The sequence below is a fragment of the Camelus ferus genome, chromosome 1, assembly GCF_009834535.1.
Source record: "Camelus ferus isolate YT-003-E chromosome 1, BCGSAC_Cfer_1.0, whole genome shotgun sequence".
In the NCBI taxonomy this organism is placed as follows: domain Eukaryota; kingdom Metazoa; phylum Chordata; class Mammalia; order Artiodactyla; family Camelidae; genus Camelus; species Camelus ferus.
In genome coordinates this window covers 38,258,685-38,279,030 of record NC_045696.1, presented here as the reverse complement: position 1 = coordinate 38,279,030, position 20,346 = coordinate 38,258,685, and the positions used below count along the sequence as shown (strand labels likewise).

Below are 20,346 nucleotides of genomic sequence, written 5' to 3'. Positions count from 1 at the left end.
CAACTCCAGTGCCATTTAACCATCAGTCTGTCACTCTTCTTTCATTCCTTTACTTCTTCTTAGACCTCACCACCACTTAATGTTATAGTAGCATACATGCAATTATATTCTTTTTCTCTCTGCTAAAATGCAAGCACCATGTAAAACAGAAGCTTTGTCAGTTTTGTTTACATTTGAGTCCCCAGTGTTTAAAATATATCTGACATACATAGATGTTTTACATATACTTGTTGAATTAATGAATACAATTAGTATGAGGTAGCAATTTCCTGGAATCCTTTGCTGCCTGACTTGTAGTTAGGTCCTGTCAATGAAGCACTGATGTGAGATTAGAAGCAGGAGGAGAAAGGGCATTACCCCTCCCCACCCCAGCCATTTCTACTTCTGGCTCTGGCAGCTGAGGCAGGGGTAGTTAAGCCAACTAGGCAGCACAGCCTCACTGACTCCTGCTCCAGGCAATGCAGATTCAGCAACTGAGCTGTGGACTCCAGGCACCGCATAGACGAGTCCAAGAGCTTCAGCTGGCTGTGATTCTACAAGATTCCCTGGCAATAGCAGGTGTGTGACTCCTGGCTTGCTGAAAAATGGAGCGTCAGTGGTTTCAACAGCAGAATGGCCTTAGCAGTGCTCCAACAGGAGGCCCTGGATAATCACTTTCTTTTTGCCCCTCCAGCCCAAGGGATAACAGTAGTTCCCTGCAATTACTGATCTTTTCCTATATTTACTTCCCCCTTTTACTCCTCTAGTCCTTCTAACACATCTGTAAACAAATTCCTGTTTTAATTCCTTTGTTAGAATTAACTAAGGAGGTTCTGGTTTTCCTACTAGGCAAGACTGACCAAATTGCTTTAAAAACCTTCTCTGACAAATATCTGTTCAGTCTAACAGCAAGTGTGCCCACCCTTCCCAAAGCAGAAATTTCACACAATGCTAAAGAATACTAAGAGATCTCCACTGCCTGAATGCTCTCAATGGTCTTTTCCCATTGCCTTTCTTGTTGGCGATGTAACACCCTGATATATTAAATTAGCAATGAGTTTTGTGACATTGGCATAATCATCCCACTCTGTAGTAAACCACAGTGATGTCTTTAAGTCCTTGTACTTTACTTACAAATACAATAGAGAAAATAGTACCTTCCAGGACAACATTCAACCTGTCTTTTGGTACTACATAGCCTGCAAAATTAAGAGATGCTTAGCAGAACTGACACATATTAGTGGATATGACTGCATATCCAAATACTTTATAATACCACTACTTTTAAGATTTCTTGGAAATTTATCAGTGGTTGCTTGAAAACTCTTAAAAATCATAATTATACTTGTAGACTCTCGGCCAGAAAATGAATCTGGTGTCCTCCTTTGTTCTCCTTGGCAATATTAATTTTGTCACACATTCTCCTCTACTTTTTTTCCCCTAAGGACCAAGACACCATTCTTATCCATTTGGCAACTCAGGAAGCTGTTGTTGCTCCTTCAATATGAGTTTAAGTTATAAATCATGCAGTTTTATTTTTATTCTATCTGTTATGACAACCAACATTTTAATAATTTTATTCCTTTTTAGAAGTCCAGGCATTTTTCTTGCTTATTATAAAGGCATAAAATGAATGTGAATATCATCTATAATTCTTCTATTTTTTAATAAAAGGATATAAGGTGAAAAAAAAATTAGTTATCTTCTTCCAGAGTCCTCTCAATCCAATCCTGAATCCAACAGGTAATTGAATTATCGCAGTATAACCAACTTGTGTTTATATTTGTAGCCAATAATTTTGTAGGCATCATTTTAAGGTTAAAAATAAGGTTGTGTTATACATGCAGTTCTGAAATAGCTGTTTTCATTTAACCATATATAATAGTCATGGCTACCCTCATAAGCCTGTACATATATATCTACTTATTTTTTTTCCTTTGACAGCCAGTATGTGTGCTATTTCCTCATTGGCATACTCAAATATTTAGACCTGCTGCAAATCCCATAAATATATTTGGTTTAACCTAAGGTGCCCATGGCAGAGAGCTTCAGAATCTCCTGGCTGATGAATTGATAAAAACTGCCTGTCTCACTGACAGTATCATTCTCCACGAGATTTTTTGCCTTTCCTAATGTGCTGCCTCTAGGCATCAAATGTCACTATTATGCAACAGAAATGATATTACTTCTTTTCTACTCTCAGCCAAATGTATAGTTAGAATCAACACTGATCACCACTTGCTATTTAGCCAGGCAGTCTAGTTTATCTTCAGTCTGTGGCCAGTTACATTAATTCATTTTTAGTCAAAGATTCAGAATGTGAAACCCATGGATATTCCAGTTTTTTCATTTTGTTCACAGAAACGCTGTAGGTTTTGCATAATAGCTACAGGACTCCATAATGATACCATTAATCACTTGTTGTTTCAAATGTTTCCTTATGTCCTCCCTCTCACAACAAGTAATTCTTTGAAATCAGTCTTTGAAGGGCCATGACTGACAGAGATGAATGGGATGCTTAATTGCATTGGCACATGCCAGAGCCTATTCCTGTGGCAAAACCACTGTGTAAATCTTCTTATTTAGTTACATTCTGCAGACAATAAAAAATTTTCAAAACCAAACTTCTCTTTCCATGCTTGCTAGCATAGGCTTACTCTCTGTTCCTCAAAAGCCCCCTCTCTTTCCTTCCCCATTTCCTATATTCTTATGTTCATTGTATTCACTATCTTCTTCTTTCTCTCTTTTTATTTCCTTTGCTTTTTCTTAAAACTGAACATTAAAACACATATCCCTGAAACATTTATCTTTCCACATATCATCTATCATAAATGAGACTCAACAGGTGAATTTACATAACTGAATTTGCAATTATTTAAAATGAGGATCCTAAAAAGAAAATTCTGATCCTTCTCCCACAAAAAGGAGTCATCAAGATTAATAGAGCTTAAAAAAATTTAAGTCTCCTTTCAGAATATTTTCAATAATATTCTAATGATATTCAATATGATTTAATTTCATTTGCAAAATCTAAGCATCTGGGATAAAAAGGACATGTGTACAAGTATAATATTTAATTTATTACACGTGAAATTTTAAAGTAAATAGTAGCTTTTACATTTTCTTCCAAATTACGTAAGTACTTTCTCTCCTTCTTGGGATTCTGCAGATAACACCAACTTGCACAGTCATCTCACTGAATTAGTATCTTCCTCCTCTGTAGTTTAACGACTATGAAACATCAACCATGACTAAAATAAGCTATATCTGATCAATACATTTTTCTGTGTTGAGGCATGGGAGAGACACAATTATTCCAATTACCAACAAAAAGATCTGTAAATTAATAAATAGTTAGCAGTATTGAATGCCTTGTTTATACGCATTGTCCCAGAGTAATTATTAATTAATGCCCATTTCATTTTCAAAAGGAACCATCTTGGATAATAATCTACTTTAATTGCCATTGATTCACACTAGACAAGAGACCAAATCCTGACAGTAAGAAACACCCATAAGACCACTAAGAGTCAATAGAAAATGATTATGTTTCCATCATTTCAGAAACTTTTCAAGATCTTTATAAGGGCTGTTGGAGGCCACACTTAAACTGTGAATTAAGATTATATCATAAAATTAGAGAAAATACACAAATTTCCCAAATCCCATTGTTTCCATTAGTCTCTGTGTTGTATTTAATATCATTTTTTCAGATTTTACCAAAGACAGCATCCTCCAGGACAACAGGACTATAGCTTATAATGAAATACTAAAAGACCTAAGAAACAGTAATTATTTTACCAGCAAATAATTATCAAATATTTTTCACTAATGTGTATGTGGTTAACTCCCCTTAGCTTTCCAACTACTCCTTGATGAGTGTACTTGATGAGGTACTCAAACATCAGATGTTAACCCTGAAGAAAGAAACAGACACTGAACAACAGTATTGACCTGTAGTGGGTTGAAAAGTGCCCACACACTCCATGTTCATCTAGAACCTGTAAATGTGAAACCTCATCTGAAACAAATGTAATCAAATTGAGGTAATGTCATAATGAATTAGGGTAGAGCCTAAATTCAATACCTGGTGTCCTTTTAAGAAGATACAGACATATACAGAGGGAGGACAGCCATGTGAAGATGGAGGCATAAAGTGGGGTGATGCAGCCACAAGCCAAGGGATGCCAAGGATTGCTGGCAAACACCAGAAGCTTAGAAGATGCAAGGAAGGACTCTTTCCTAGAGCCTTCAGAGGGAGCTTGACACTGCCACTGCTTTGACTTAACACTTCCGACTTCCAGGACTGTGAGAGAATAAATTGCTATTCTTTGAAGCCACCAGTTTGTGAAAATTTATCACAGCACCCCTAGCAACTAGTATATTATATAATGTACAATATTATATGTAATTCTTGATTACGTTGTACTTTTAACTAGTCATAACTGGTTACTTAAATTATCTACACATTACATTTTTTACATGTATAAATAATCATTGGTCATTTAAATTCTTTAAGTAATTTACAAATGAGAAAACACTGTGAACAGAAGAGTCCGTTGAAACTTTGAATGATTACTCTGACTCCCCTGTGGTAGTGAAAATGAGAAGGCAGGAAGGTACTGCTGAGGCTGTCAAACTATCCATCGCTATTGTTCATGCTATGACAGATTTCTTCCATCAGCTATGTGTATCCCATTTCAGTAAAATTCTATATCTTACCCTTAGCATGGCTCCCAATAACAATATTTAAGTCACATTACAAATATTAAATAATTATACAGGCAGAGTTCATTGTTTTAATATTAAAAAGTTTGGATAACGATCATAAAACAGTAACATACCTAAAAGCTTCACTTTGTTTCTGGGCATTGTCTTAGTTAAGGATTAAATTTCAATTATGTAGCATTAGTTTCAAGAGATGTTTTTTTTCTTTAGCAATATTTACTCCAAAACAGGTAACTGTAACAGTATTTCTTAAAACTGAAGTAATGTAAAACATTACAAAATCAATAGTTTTCCTTTCCACTTATTTTTAGGCTTTGAAGTCTTAAGATTTTGGAATTTAAATATTATGTATTGAGGTATAAAACATTTTGTCTTGAGAATTGTCTGGCACTAAGTGCAGCAATGGCTAGTTCACCAATGTAAACTAGTTCATTCCTTCATACTATACTTTCCAGGGGCAAATGGAGAAACTACCAAATCACATACAATGAGAAGACAAAACTTGCTTTGAAGATTTCTGTAACATCACTCGCATTGTCAATCAGACACTCACAAGATATTTATGAATTCTGGGATCCATTTGGAAAAATTCTTTCATAAAGGAAGTCACTGAACTACACTTTAATTTTAGTTAGCATGCTTCCCTTTATTTTGCTGCTCTCTCTACACATGCAGCTACATTAGAATTTCTGATTATATTTGTTAACATCTGCTCAGGAACAAATGACACATTTAGTTTTATGGAGAAGGAATAGTCTGCAGACGAGCCTATTTTGACGACTGCTTTTCTAAATGGAGAGTGAGCCTCTGAACAGAAAAGTCAATCCAAAAGAGAACAGAAAAGTATCTTTTGACTGAGTAACATCCTCTCAGATTCCCAGGTGTAAATCCGAAAAACCAGAGGAAAAGGATAGCTTGCCCTCTATCTTTAACCAGGGTGGTTTGGTGCTAGCACCTATCAAGATCTGCTTCACAGCAGATTAGATAATGGGTAACTCGCTGCCATAAGAAGAAATTTGGTCTGCTATTACACACATAGCAAAATCACTACTCAGGACTGAGAAACGTAATACACAGAGAGGGCCTCTGTGTGTGTGTGTGTGTGTGTGTGTGTGTGTGTGTGTGTATTTGCCTGAAGCTTAGTACAAAATACATAAAATAGTTAACTGGCATTGGGTAGTAATCAGTGTTTGTAAAAAACTTTGGTATCAATGCATTGCTATTTGTAGAGACCTTATTAACAGGGAATAACAATAAAACGTACTTCTAAAAATCACACTAGTTTTTAAATTACAATAAAACTGCAACAACGAGTTGTACATGACTCTTTTGAAGTATTATCAATGATATTTGGGGAAATAGCTATTTTAATTTTGTGGTAGTTTTTAAATTACTAATAGGATAAAGGACAGAAATGCCATTCACGTTTTTTAAAAAATATAATCTTGAATGCCTTTTTCCGAAGTCTGGTTCTAAAATTTTAAATAGATGACTTGTGCTTAAAAACTATTCAATCTTAATAGGTAAATGAAACATTTATAAAAACTAACAAGTGTATAAAAGGTCCTTTATCCCAACAGGTAAGTGTTTGGATAGTGTCTTAATTTTTGTTATGCTGAATTTCAAGTCAAGGTGATGTTACAATTCCTTGCTTTAGTAACATTTTACTGTTAAACCTAGAGAAGTGATAAACAAAATGGAAAATTAGAAAATAAAAATTAAAAATTACATAGCCAGGATAAAAACAAGAACTCTTGGGAAAAAAACCGATCACAAATGCAAAGCAGTGAGGAGACCTGAAGCCATTGACCCGCTGAGACCTTTGTCTGAAAGCAAGTATTGGTGCTTAGTAGTTTTAACTCTTCAGGCAGGGCAAAGGACAAAAATCTTTCACGTGAGACTGAACACAAGGGCCAGGCTTACCACATGGAGCATGACTTTTTCTCCATCTCACTGCCTACGTCAGCACATGAAAGGAAGCTTAAAACAAACAAATATGGCTGCTGAGCAATTTGTAGGCCTAGTTTAGTAACAAAGAATTGCTCCAAGCTGAAGAAATGAAATGTTATGGAAATGAGCCAATGAAACCAATAATAACACAAAGTACACATGAATGAAAATAATTTCACAATACAATCTGAAAAGATTCATAAATATATTTAAGATGTCAAATATATAAATGCTGGAATAACTTCCACTATAAAAAAGAGTAAAAATAAAGGTGGGGGAGGCAAAAGCAGAGTGAAATGAAGTAAAAGGAGAGAACAGCAAAAAAGAAACAATCAGAAATATGCAGAAACTCACACATATGTATTAACTGGTATGAAATCAGGAGACAGGCCAAACACTAGAATGGACAATAATGATTAATATGTTGGAATATACATTGAAATTTAATAGTAATAACTTACACTGATTAACCTACAAGGAGAGAAAATGATTTTAAATTATGGAAGAACTACTAAGAAATACAGGGAACCAGCTGAAAAGTTCCAATATTTATCTTACGACAAAAGAAAATGGAATACATGAGAAGATAATAGTTGTGAATTTTCTTGAAGAGAAGAATAAAACTAAAAAAACCTCATGAATCCTCAAATTAAAAGTGAATTCTGTGAACGAAAGGATGTTACAGAGACAGTAATGCTCGCCAGTTATTTCTTGAGCTTCCCTACACATCTGACTCCCAATGAAATTAGCCAAGGTCATGTGGTGAGTTCTGGTGAATGCACTGTAAGAATGGATTTGGGCCAAAGCCCAGAGGGGAGTGAGTGTGAGAGAGAGAGAGAGAGAGAGAGAGAGAGAGAGAGAGAGAGAGAGAGTGAATATTCCTCTTTCTGTGATGTGCCATCTATATGAAATCACTGGCAATAGCTACTCAAAGGAGAAAATGACCTAAGCCTACTAAGTGTTTTTAAGAAAACATTTTCAAATAAATGATATACCTGCAGTGAGCAATTCTTTTCAGCTCTTAATGCAATCTCTAGGCCTCCAAATCTGCACCAGTAGACCATGAAACCTGTTCACCTCACAAGAATAATTCCCCTCCTAAGACTCATCTCAGTTGTGGTTATGGATGAGAAAAACTTTCTCAAGGGCAGAACCAGGGGTCACAGAACAAAACAAACAAAGGAGTTTCTTCCAGGGAGCAGAATCAACTATATGACTAAGTGTACAGATCAATGAATTTTTCACAAAGTGAATAGACCCATGTGGCCATCGGTCAACTCAAAAATAGAACAGTTTTGAGCATCTTAAAAGCCCTTCTTCTGCCTTTTCCCCACTCACTACTATCCTGACTTCTGACATTACGGATTAACTTTGCCTGTTTTGAATCCTGCACGCGTTGAATCACATGGCATGTACTCCTTGATTTCTACTTTCTTTTGTTCAACATTGTATTTGTGAGATTCAGCCATACTGCTGCATGAAGACATAGTTTGCTCACTGTCATTGCTTTGTAGTATTGTATTTTGTGACTAGACCACTATTTATCTATTTTCCTCTTGATTGACATTCATGTTCGTCCATGTCTTTGGGTGAACATGTTACACAATTCCACTGCACTCACATCTAGAGGCAGAATTGTTGGGTTGTAGGAAATGCACGTGCTAATAACATTTAGTAAACACCGCTGAACAATTCTCCAAAGAAGTTATACCAATCTGTACAATCACTAGTAGTGTATGAGAGCTCCACTTGCTCCAAATCCTTTCCAAATCCTGATATATCTTTTATTCATTTTAGCCATCCTGTTAGGTGTACATTAAAAACTCATTCTGTTTTTATTCTTACTCCATTTCTATTATAACAATGAACATTTTTAAAAATTCAAGCATTTTATGAGTATCTATATCCATCACTTAGATACTATAATTAACATTCAACTATACTTTTTTGAAAATTGCCTATCAATCCTTCCATCCATCTCAAATTTAATTTTTTAATACACTTCAAAGAAACTGAGCTCTTTTTCATATGTGTATTGAGTATTTGGCCATCTTCTTTCTCTAATGCCCTTTCAATTCTTTTGTCCATTTTTCTACTGTATCATCTGTGTTCTTCTCATTGGTTTTTGGGAGGTGTTTTTTAATATATGCTGGATATATTTCAGTTAGATGACTGTATTGCAAATATCTTCTTCTAATCTGTGAGTTGCCTTTCCCCATCCTTAATGGTTTCTTCCAACAGACAAAAGTTCTTAATATTAATACTGATCAATTTACATGTTTGTTTGTTTATCATATTTTGGGTCATGTTTAATAAATATTTGCCTACTCAAAGCTCATGAAGATTTTCTTTTCAAAGCTTTACAATTTTATCTTTCACATCAAGAGCTCCAAGAATGTAAAATGATTCATCCCCCGTAGAAAACAGTTTGATAGACATAGCATTACCATATGAACCAGAAATTCCACAACTAAGTATATAGCCTAAATAATTAAAAACAGGTACTAAAACAAATACAGCTATAAACATAGTAGCACTATTAATGATAACTAAATGGTGAAGCAGCCCAAGTGTCCACCAATGGATGAATGCATAAACAAAATGTGGCATATACATACAATGGAATATAATTCAGCCATAAAAAGGAATGAAGTATTAGTACATGTTTTGTGGGTGAAACCCATGAATAAAACTCAGAAAATTATGCTAAGTGAAAGAAGCCAGATATAAAAGGTATGATTCCATGTATATAAAATATCCAGAATATGTAAATTCACAGAAACAGAAAGATTGTTCCCTGCCAGGGAATGGGGGAAAGAGAATAGGGAGGAACTGCTTAACAGGTACAGGCTTTCTTTTGGGGCAATGAAAATGTTTTGGAACTAGACAGAAGTGCTGGTTCCAGAATGCTGTGAATATCCTAAATGTCACTGAATCATTCACTTTAAAATGGTTAATTTTATGCTTTGTCAATGTTACCTCAAGTTTTTAAAAGGGGAAAAAAAAACTAAGAAAACTAGATGAGGTATTTATCTGGATTTAATTCATTAAACCTGTAAGGTACTTGGGGAGAATTCACTACAATCTAATAGTGATTTGTCCAATCCATGATATATACTTTCCATTTCTGTAATTCTTTCTCTAAAGACTATCTGCAGTTTCCAATGCAAAGTGTTTTTGCTTATTTCTAAGTGCTTGTGATTTCTGATATGAAAAGTGATACTTCTAATTTTTTTAGTTTTTTGTTTGTTGCTAGTATACAGATATAAAATTGATTTCTGTTTATTGACCTTGTATCAAGTATTAAGTTCACTGATTTTTGTCCTCATTTCTTCTACAAAGGCAAAATGCTGTAAATGGATCTTTAATCAAGTAATTGATTAAAACTGAAATGTAAACAGTATACTTCAAGTGCAATATTCATAGTTTTCATCTGAGAAAAGTATTATCTGCTTTTCTGAATATCAGTTAAATGGTAAAAACATAGTCCTACAAGACCTTAAAACCGAGAATAGAAAATATATAAGAATTAAATTAAGGACAATACTAATAACACATTAGGTGCGCTGTGAGTGAAAATTTATGAAGTATGTTTTTCTACAAAGATACTAGCACTTACTCAAAAATAATGAATCAGTTTATTCAGTTTTTCACTTAATAAACTAATATTTATTGACTGTAATCTGTGGTAGAATTAATGTTAGATACTGAGAATAAACTAGTAATAAGGTAGACAACATCTGTGAATGTTTTCGTCATATGTTTTTCACCATTCAAATTTTACTCCTACTCTGGTAAAAAATTGTAACTCGGTGCTTAGAGATTTTAAACCTTAAAAAGCTACTGGAAACCATCATATAAAACTGTTTTGGAGAGGGGAAACCACGCTGGAATGATACACACTTTTATACGTCTAGAGAGACAAATTAAAACCAGGACATACGTGATAACATTTAATGGCATTAGCTGATGTCAGCTTCTGCTGACACATAACTGCTCTGAAACTAGCCCGTCAAGACTCTGTCCCTGTGTTGAGGCTTTCTAACTATTCTGCCTATATTCAACAAGGATAATCTCAAAATGCAAGTCTGCATACTACCCTCTAATAAATTTAGACTGAGATTGGGATAATAACATACGTTACCATGGTCTGCAAGGCTTTGCTTGTTAATGTGCTGACTTCCTTTCACTTTCTGTCTCTTCTTGCTTGACCTACCTCTTGTCCTTATCTTTTTGTTTGACACCTCTTTCTATCTCCCTCAGTCTCCCTCTCTTTCTCTCTCTCTCTCTGATCTCCAATCATAGGGCCCTCCATTCATTTCATCTCATGCATCTTGCAAATTCTGTTCCCACTTCCTAAGAAGTGATTTCTTTCCTTCTTTGCTGCTCCAAGCACATACTTATTATCTCCCCTGTATACTGACTTAGAGAATTCCTTTTTTAAAATTTTCCTGACCAGATTAAATCCCTTTAAACTCCAGTAGCATCTCTCCTTCATAAAACTTATGCTTACCACATTTGCAATTTTACATTTACTGTATTATAAGATTATTTAATTGTTGTCTATCTGCCACCACTGGTTTTAAGGACAAGGACCACATCTTTGCCAATTATTTCAGTCTTAACAGCCAAGAACATAGGCTTTTAATGAATAGTTGCTGGATGGATGGATAAATAGATGAAAAGACAAATTAATGACTCTATTGAATAAATACTGACAAATTTTTTCTCTCTGAATCACAATTTCTACCATTTGAATTAAGACAGTCTTTCTTAATTTTTATATCAATTTTAGGTGACATCTCAGTATCTAATAAAACCAAATTCAGCTTATTCTTCTTTCTAATTTCAGGAAGCATGTAATAGGCTTTTGAGGTATTTTTCTTACATATATCTAATCTATATTAATTTTATATATAAAACTCTGGATTCCAGAGGCATCTTGAAGTCATTTTCTATTGACATTTGATTGTTGGGAAATAACAACACTAAATCACACTAAATCCTTTCAAAATGACACAGTATTTATAAATTAAGAAAATCTATATTAGAACATAAATAAATAAAATACACATTTAGTAAATGTTTAATTTTAATATTAAGATAAATATATTCCTATTGTAGAGACTTTTTAAAAATAGAAAATATGAACAAAAAACCAAATCACCATATACTCTCATGACCTACAGGAAAACTTCTTAATAAGTGGTTTTATTTCCTTTCATGTTGTTCTAGCATACACATTAAAAAAATAAAGATTAGACATGTTTTGCTCTTTTTTTCACTTAATATTATACAGGGCAATGTTCTAATGTAATTTAAGTCTATAGCACACATATAATTTTAATGGTTGTATAATATGCACTCTACCATCCTAGCATGTGATCTCATCCTCAAATTTAGTTTGGATCCAAGATGTCTGCTGAAGCTCTAGACATCACATCTGCATTCTAGACAACAAAAGGGGAATGTATTAGTCAAAAAGGTTGACCTCTAGTTGAAAGAGCTCATTTTAAGTAGCTTTCCTGGAAATTCCACAAAACACCTCCACTTATATATCACTGGCTAGAATAGTGTTTTGGTCACAACTAGCTCCAAAATGCATGAGAAACTATAGGAGTTTTTAGTTTGACATATCACTTCCTCAAAATCAAAGTTCTATTAATGAGAACAAAAAAAGAGAATGGATATTGGATGACAACTAGTAATTTAGCCCATTCAGCTAAAATCATTTCTTCTTCTTCCCCAGGATAACTTAAATTTTCTGCCTCCCTTGTAATTAGGTGCAGTAATGTGAATGGGTTGTAGCCATTAAAATATAAGTACTGTGTACCACTTACACATTTTTAAGAAGGAGGATTATCCTTTCCATGGAAGGAAGAGGAGGAATTTCTGACAACTGGGAAAACTCACTTTAAACTATTACAAAAGTGAGAATAATATTCTCTTCTGTTTGAATTATCACATATTTGGGGTTTACTGGTAATCCAGTTAACATTACCTGAACTGACATCATAGTGACTATACAATTTCTCACCCAAACAAGGACACTTAAAAATAAATGGGATACAATTAATAATTATTCTAGGACAACAAAAATAAACGAGGACTATTCCAGGCAAACCAGGACTTATGGTCATCCAGATAATTAACATAGTATTTAAAATAGAAAGAATAAAAAACATAATATGTTAGCTGTATCTACTTCTTTATTTTAAGATTTATAATGTGGGTATTTCTTAGAGCAATTTTTAACAGGAACCATGAAAAAATACTTCTAGTGTGCATCAGAAAACACTACATTTAAGGTAAGCAGATAATTTGATTAAATGAATATCATTGTTAAATTGAGCTATCTAAATCAACATTACAGATCTAATTTTACCTCTTCAAATGTGGTCTCCAGAATGCATATATGTGTTTGTGTGTGTCTATATAATGTATTTTAAATCATCGATATACATAATTATTTGAAAAACTTTTAAAATTTCACTGAAGTATTTTGGTATACACTACTACCTACCTAATTATGGGAGAGATAAAGACTAAGTTAGGCATTACATTTATGAGCACAACAGGGTTTTTTTTTGCTAAAATAAAACAAAGTCAAGCCATTTTAAGAAACTATTTTGCTTACTATGGTACATTAGTTCAAAATACTAATTGCATGGAATACAGAGTACAAAACCTATTTAACATTTAATGCTGACCTATGCTTTTTGAAAGCTTGACTGGTTAGTATAAATTCTCTAAAATTTGCAGTCCATCTATCAACCATTAAAAATCCATATGCTCTATTTTTCATTTTCATCCTAATAATAAGGTGCAGTACTAATAACCATCTGCAGTTAATATTTCCCAGATGTGATTCAGATCATCAACTGCTCTAAACTGGTCATTAATTCTTTTAAAGTATATTATGTCTTGATTGGTGTTGCTTAGATAGCTTATAAGCTCTTTTATAGTCTTTTTATTTCTTAGGTAAGTATCTTTCCCACCCACCTTTCAACTTCAAATTGAATGAGAAAACTGGTAAGAAGAAAATGAATGCTCTGTCTAAAATACAAAATTGAGAGTAAATATATAAACTTTTCTACCTGTTCTCAGAACCAATGCTGAGTAAGAACAGGGTTCAGTTTTCACAACTGTTAAGTCTTTTTGTCACAGCTGATTCGGCTCAAAGGTAGTAACTTTCTCAGCTCCAATGAGAGTTGCAAAATATAGTCTTTAACCAATATGTATGTAAAATAATTTTTAACTTGTACATATACTTAGCTATTCAACCAACTATTACTGCACATCTGTCATATGACAGTCACTAACTCGGATATAGTGACACACCCAATCCATACCTCCAACAGTTTATAATCTTGTAAGAGACAGACATTGTAAATATTGTGAGACATTTAAACACTGTGATATACACTGAGGTTCCTGGTGTTCCCAAAGAGTTTCCTAATTCAACCTTTGACAGTATGTCTTCTCAGAAAAGATGGAAAATGTTGGCCTTAAAAAAAAAAAAGATAGGAGAAAGCCAGAGAAGGTAGGGGTTGGAAAGAGAACCTTCCAGATAAACTCAACAGCAGAGACAAGAGAAAGCAAATTACAGGGAAGAAACTACAAGTCTCTTCAGAAAAAGCTGGAAGATAGACTGGCTGAAGATAAAAATGAAGAGGCAGCTCTGGGCCACAGGTTAAACGGTAGGTAAGGGAAGCAGGGGTCAAGCAGAGTAGGGACATGATTAGGTCTTCAGTATGGAAGTTAAGTTCTGGCAACTAGATGAAGGATGGATTAGAAAGTTTGGTGGAAGGGGCCAGAGAAGGACCCAAAGGAAGTGGATAATTTAAAACATAACCATGGTAATTTGGAGAAGAATGATGAGGAGCCAAATTGATGTCATGATGATAAAGACCGATTTTAAAGAGCTTTAAGTGATAGAGTCAACAGGACTTGCTGACTGGTTGTGGGGATAAGAGTGAGTCAATCCCTTAAAATACAAAAAAATTTATAAAAGTATTTGGCCTACTATATAGTTCATCTAGTTGTTAATTATTTCACAAATAATCTTTTATGGTGTCATGAGAGAATATAACATTTGTATGTGTCTGCTCTGGATTTAGATACAGACTTTCTCATTTATAAATGAAATGGCTTATACATATTTTGAATGACTCTGGTTACAATAAGAATTTTCTGATAAAACCAAATTTTAGCTTAGATTATACAGTATGGGAGTTCATTTTAAAAGGACAACTGGAAACTTCTCTTGGAAGAAGGAGACCAAAAGTTAACATTTTATAAATAACAATGTAAAAAAAGAGAGAGAGAGAATAAAGAAAAGACTATATCATGTGTATCAAGGGTAATTGGCTTAAAGTGATCTATATCTTTAAAAATAGATCTTAGAGAAGACACCATCAAGATTAACATTAAAGAACAGCAGACAATGAAAAATGATTTGCAAACATACTTATTTTTCAGTTGTCCACAGAATATGAAGTTAATTACATACTCACCGATGTCAGTAAATACTTCACATCTGATTTCCTAAATCATAGTTACCTGCTTTCTTCTTACTCCTCTTCCTTATGTCAGAAATAATTTCATCAATATCCAAAACATGTTCTTTCAACCGGTGAAAAATAAGGCAGAAACCCATTTACTTACTTATTTGCACAGGTTGCTATACAGGAAGGAATATTTTGAGACAGTGTAGAGAGACGTGCCACATATCATAGCTGTTCAGGTATTAATATTTAAACATTTATGGACTCTACTAAACTATGCATATTCATTCACCTGTTTCCCGTTTCCCCGACTGCCTGCATGCAGGGGAGGTCATTTACCCATGCAAGAGATGAGAAAAGAAGGCCTACAGCTCTGGGTGATTCATGTTCCTGCATTCTCCTTCTCAAGGAATTCTACTTTCCACAGCTTTTCACATTTCCTGGTCGAACTCAATATAGTGCCGTCTCTTTTTTCTGCCATCACCATTGTAGTCTTCATCATCATCATCATCATCATCATCAGGTTTACAATCTGCTTTTACAGTTTGGTAGTTTACACAAAGGGAATTCATTTTAGGAATATTAAAGAGCTGGAGCTTGAGATTTAACAGCAACCTGGTCAACTTCAGAAGTGCCCAATACCCTGCTCTTTATTTTCTCATGGCCTTTTCTCTGCATGTGCTATTCTCCATTCTCCTCTACTTACTGGCTGGTTGTCCTTCACCTGCTGTTTGTTGTTTGTTTTCCTGTTCTCTTAAAACTTTTACTTGCACATGATTTTTTTTTTTTAATCACGGTCCCTCTGCTCTCCTTTTCCATGTATCCTTTAGTCTGTCTTTATGGCAGAAGTTTCTGACAGCTGTTTCCTTTTGTCTCTGAACTTAGAAATCCTAAAGCCCTAAAAAGGAATCTGACTGATTTGGCCATTTATGGAAATCACACGTGACAGGTGCCAGGTAGCTGACTAGCCAATTAATTGGATATATTTCAAATGCCCACTTTTGTCTCAATAAACTATGGTTGAGGAAGTACGGCATCCTAGCACTAACCATATTAGAAATCCCTCAATAAGCCTCTTGGTCAATCTGCTTAGAAGATTGTGTGGAAATGACAAGCTCTAACATTACTCTTAATTTTGTTCTCTAATTTTTCTAACATTTCTAATATACTCATTTCTAAAGGGTTTTTTTTTTCAGTTTTGGATTGAACTATTTCATGTTTTACCCTTATTTAGCTGACAGTGAATAACAGACGTGCATAAGGACCTAGTTATTTAAAATGAGACACAAAAGAATAAACTCAGAAGAAAAACACCAAAGAATATTTCATTAGTTCTTTCCTAAGTAGAAAAAAAATCGAAACAATCTAAACGTGCATCAAATACTTTTATGCCACTAACTAAACAACTGTACTTAATAATTATTAACCGTCCTTAGCTTTGGGATAGCCTTTCGTCATCAAAGACACATTAATCTTTTTTTTTAGCACTTTTCAATAACCTCATACCTTTTGACACAAAATCTGTTCATTGTAACAACATTGTAACTAGATTAAGACTGCACTTGAGCAACCTTATAGATTATTCTATACTCTCCACAACATCAGTCACAGTGTTGAAAATCAATTCATGGTACATTGAGTGGTTAACTATCCTGGCTTTGGGAATGAGATGACCTTGGTTTTAGTACCAGATAAATGTCACCACAGACTTGGGCAGGTGATGTAATTTTTCTCAGGTTCAGCTTTTTCATCTATAAAATGGTGCTAATAATATTTATTTCACATCGATATTATTAGGGTTCAATGAAAAAATATATTAAATGCTTAAGCACAGTTCTTACTGCAGACCCATCACATTAATAATTTGAATATTTGGGGGCAGAAATTTACATTAGGTTTCCTATGAAGCCAAGGTATGTGGAACCCAATTTCTACAAGCTCCTGGGAGTGTCATGGCCTACCACTGAGCCTGCACACCAAGGGAAACTCTGAAGTCTCCCCTTATTGATTCATAAAGAATAACAGCAGTAATGTCATATAATCAAAGGCATAAAAGCTTGATTTATTTTTTAGATTAAATGGATTTGAAAATAAAGCCAACTGCTACCAACAGTGATTGAAGTGAAGAGAAACTGAAAAATTCGGACAGCTCATGCATTAAAAACAGAAGGCAGAGAAAATTAAGGGAAAATCATAATTTGTGAAACTCTTTAAGCAAATGTTTCAACCAATTATATAATGTTGATGACATGTGAAAATGAAAGGAACTACTGTGAAATGTGCCAGAGCATCTGATTCTTCTTAACAAGGCCTGCCTTCAGGGAAAAGTATTTTAGCAGAACCTCACCTTCTGGGGGTTTTACCAGAGCCTAACCTACTTGAGGGAAGGAAAATTCCCAGCTCCAGCCAGCTCTAGTCTTCCATGTAGGGGGACAACCTACTTCAACTCCCCCTAGCCATCCTGTCCCATCTAACAGGGGAAAAGAAAACTGAGAAGTCTGGGTGAAGCTGACAGTCCAGGAGCACAGACCCACTAAAAGACTGAGGCTTAATTATGAGCCTATAGACTACTTTCCCTGCCCCCAATATCTTACCACATTACTACAGGCCTATATACCTCAGTTCTTATTACCCATACATTACATCTACTTTTCAATAAAAAAAAATTACAAGATGTACTAAAAGGCAAAAAAAAAACACTGTTTGAAGAGGCTGAAGAGCATCAGAACCAGAGTCCAATATGGCAGGAATGTTGGGATTACCAGAGCAGGAATTTTTTAAAACCATGGATAATATGCTAGGGGCTTTAATGGATAATGTACACAACATGTAAGAATAGATGGATAACGTAAGCAGAGAGATGGAAATTCTAAGAATGGATCAAGAAGAAATGCTAGAGATCAAAACGGTGTGAGGGAAATGAAGAGTGGCTTTGATGGGCTCCTTCTGAGGAAAGAATCTCTGAGTTGAGGGATATGACTGAAAGAAATTTCTTTTAAATGTGAAATAATATGACTGAAACTAATATGATGGATATTTAGAAAACTACTACATATGTTGTGAAGTTTCTCAGAAAAAAAACTGTGTAGGTATCAGTTTTGGAAAGAATAACTGACACATTCATTTCAAACTGAAACTGTCTTAAAAATTTATATTTTCAGAATTCAAATAGATATCTATAGTTTTGGATAATTTCAATGTACTATAAAATGAACAAAAATGTGGTACTAGAATCTGCTACAATGATAAATTGGTTCTTACCGTAAAATACAGATATTAACTATTTGTAGGTATTCCATTCTCTATCATAAACACACTCTATCTTTGATTTTTCAACTTTGGAACAATATTAGGAACTGATGAACTCTTGCTAATGGAATAAAGGTAACTTTCTACACAGTTGAATTGTAATACAACCCTGTTTTATTATAAAAATCATTTTTTTTCATTGTAAGAATAATTAGTAACTGAACTGCTAGGTTCACTCATAGCTTTTATTTAGGCATGAATGACTTGAATCTCTATTTTCCTAACTATCTCAGGGTAAACGTCCTAATACCAATTCACTATGCTTAAGAGATAAGATCACATATCTTAAATTATCCTGCATTATTGAAAACCAGATAAGATTACATATCTTATCTTATGTTGTTCAAACTCTAATGATCACTAAGTTACAACATTTGCAAAATACATATAATATATATTTGAAACCAATATTTGGCATCTAAGAAACACAAAGTTTTCCAATCTCTAGTAAGATGTAACTCATTATACAATAGCACTTCTTTTCCCACTAACATTCAGTTTTCTCTTAATTTTTTTTGTTAAAGCATACTTCACTGTTGAAAGTTTGATTTTGAATACTGGAGTGCTTATATCTGAGTCCACTACAACTTTGTAACATAGACTGATCTACTATGTATACAGTAGCAGCCAAAAGAGAAGCGTGGGGGAAAAATATCCAGAACAAGCAAATCTTTCATTTTCTTGTTAAACATACTACTGTGAATAAAAATAAATGGTGAAACTATTTCAGGTGAGTTGATGGAGTACTTAAAAATCAAGTTATTTCCATCAATATTAATTATGTACAATTTTAGGTATATATTAAATAATATGGAATTACTATTATTATGAAAAGCTATGTTTTAACTATCAGGTTTTGTGGCCACTCAAATAAGTCACTTACTTTTTCAATTATAGTACCAAAATCTTAAAAAAAATGTGATTATTACATTTTAAGAAGTATAGTAGTATACATTTTAAGTATAAGTATTTTAAGTAGTTACATTTTAAGAAGTAGTATAAGTACTAAATCTCAAAGTAAAACAATGTAAGTTTTTCTCTTTCTTCTTTTTGTTCTCTTTTCTTATAATTCGATGACTAGAGAAGGTCCTTTAAAATTTATTGTAAAGCTGGTTTGGTGGTGCTGAACTCTTTCAGCTTTTGTTTATCCGTGAAGCTTTTGATTTCTCCATCAAATATGAACAAGAGCCCTTGCTGGATAGAGTATTCTTGGTTGTTAAGTTTTTCCCTTTCATCACTTTAAATATATCGTGCCACTCCCTTCTGGCCTGTAGAGTTTCTGCTGAAAAATCAGCTGATAACCTTATGGGAGTTCCCTCGTATGTTATTTGTTGCTTTTCTCTTGCTAACTTTAATATTTTCTCCTTATCCTTAATTTTTGTCAATTTCATTACTATGTGCCTTGGTGTGTTCCTCTTTGGGTTGATCCTGTGTGGAACTCTGTGCTTCCTGGACTTGGGTGACTGAAATAATGTAAGTTTTTAATCATGAAGTCCACTTTTTATATTCTAAAAAGCTTTTCATTTTTCTGTTTAGTAGCAGTTACTTTTTATTAGTTAACATTGAGCCAAGATGCCCCAGTATGACAAACCCCGACTGCTGTTTGGCACTGAATGAGAGGGACCCCTTCTGTAATGAGTATTGAGGATTTTGAATATAAAATTTAATTTACAGGCCCTTTTATTGTATTCTCTTTCATCTAAAATGTTATAAATAGGCTAAAACCAACCTGAGTAAATAAAATATGAAAGGAAAGGAGTAAACATGAGAGTTAATGTGGCAAGAAAATTTATATGATTTTTCTTTCATACATTTTCAGATTAAGAGAACAAACTCAGGAGATATACATATATTTTTTAATTGCTACTTTTGT

The 20,346-nt window shown here is 34.0% G+C and overlaps 1 protein-coding gene across 5 annotated transcripts in view; it reads right to left on the bottom strand.

Moving 5' to 3' along the window:
* EPHA6 (EPH receptor A6) overlaps window positions 1-20,346 on the bottom strand; it is a 730,766-nt gene that overhangs the window by 642,170 nt on the left and 68,250 nt on the right. The gene's annotated exons all lie outside the window — the stretch shown is intronic.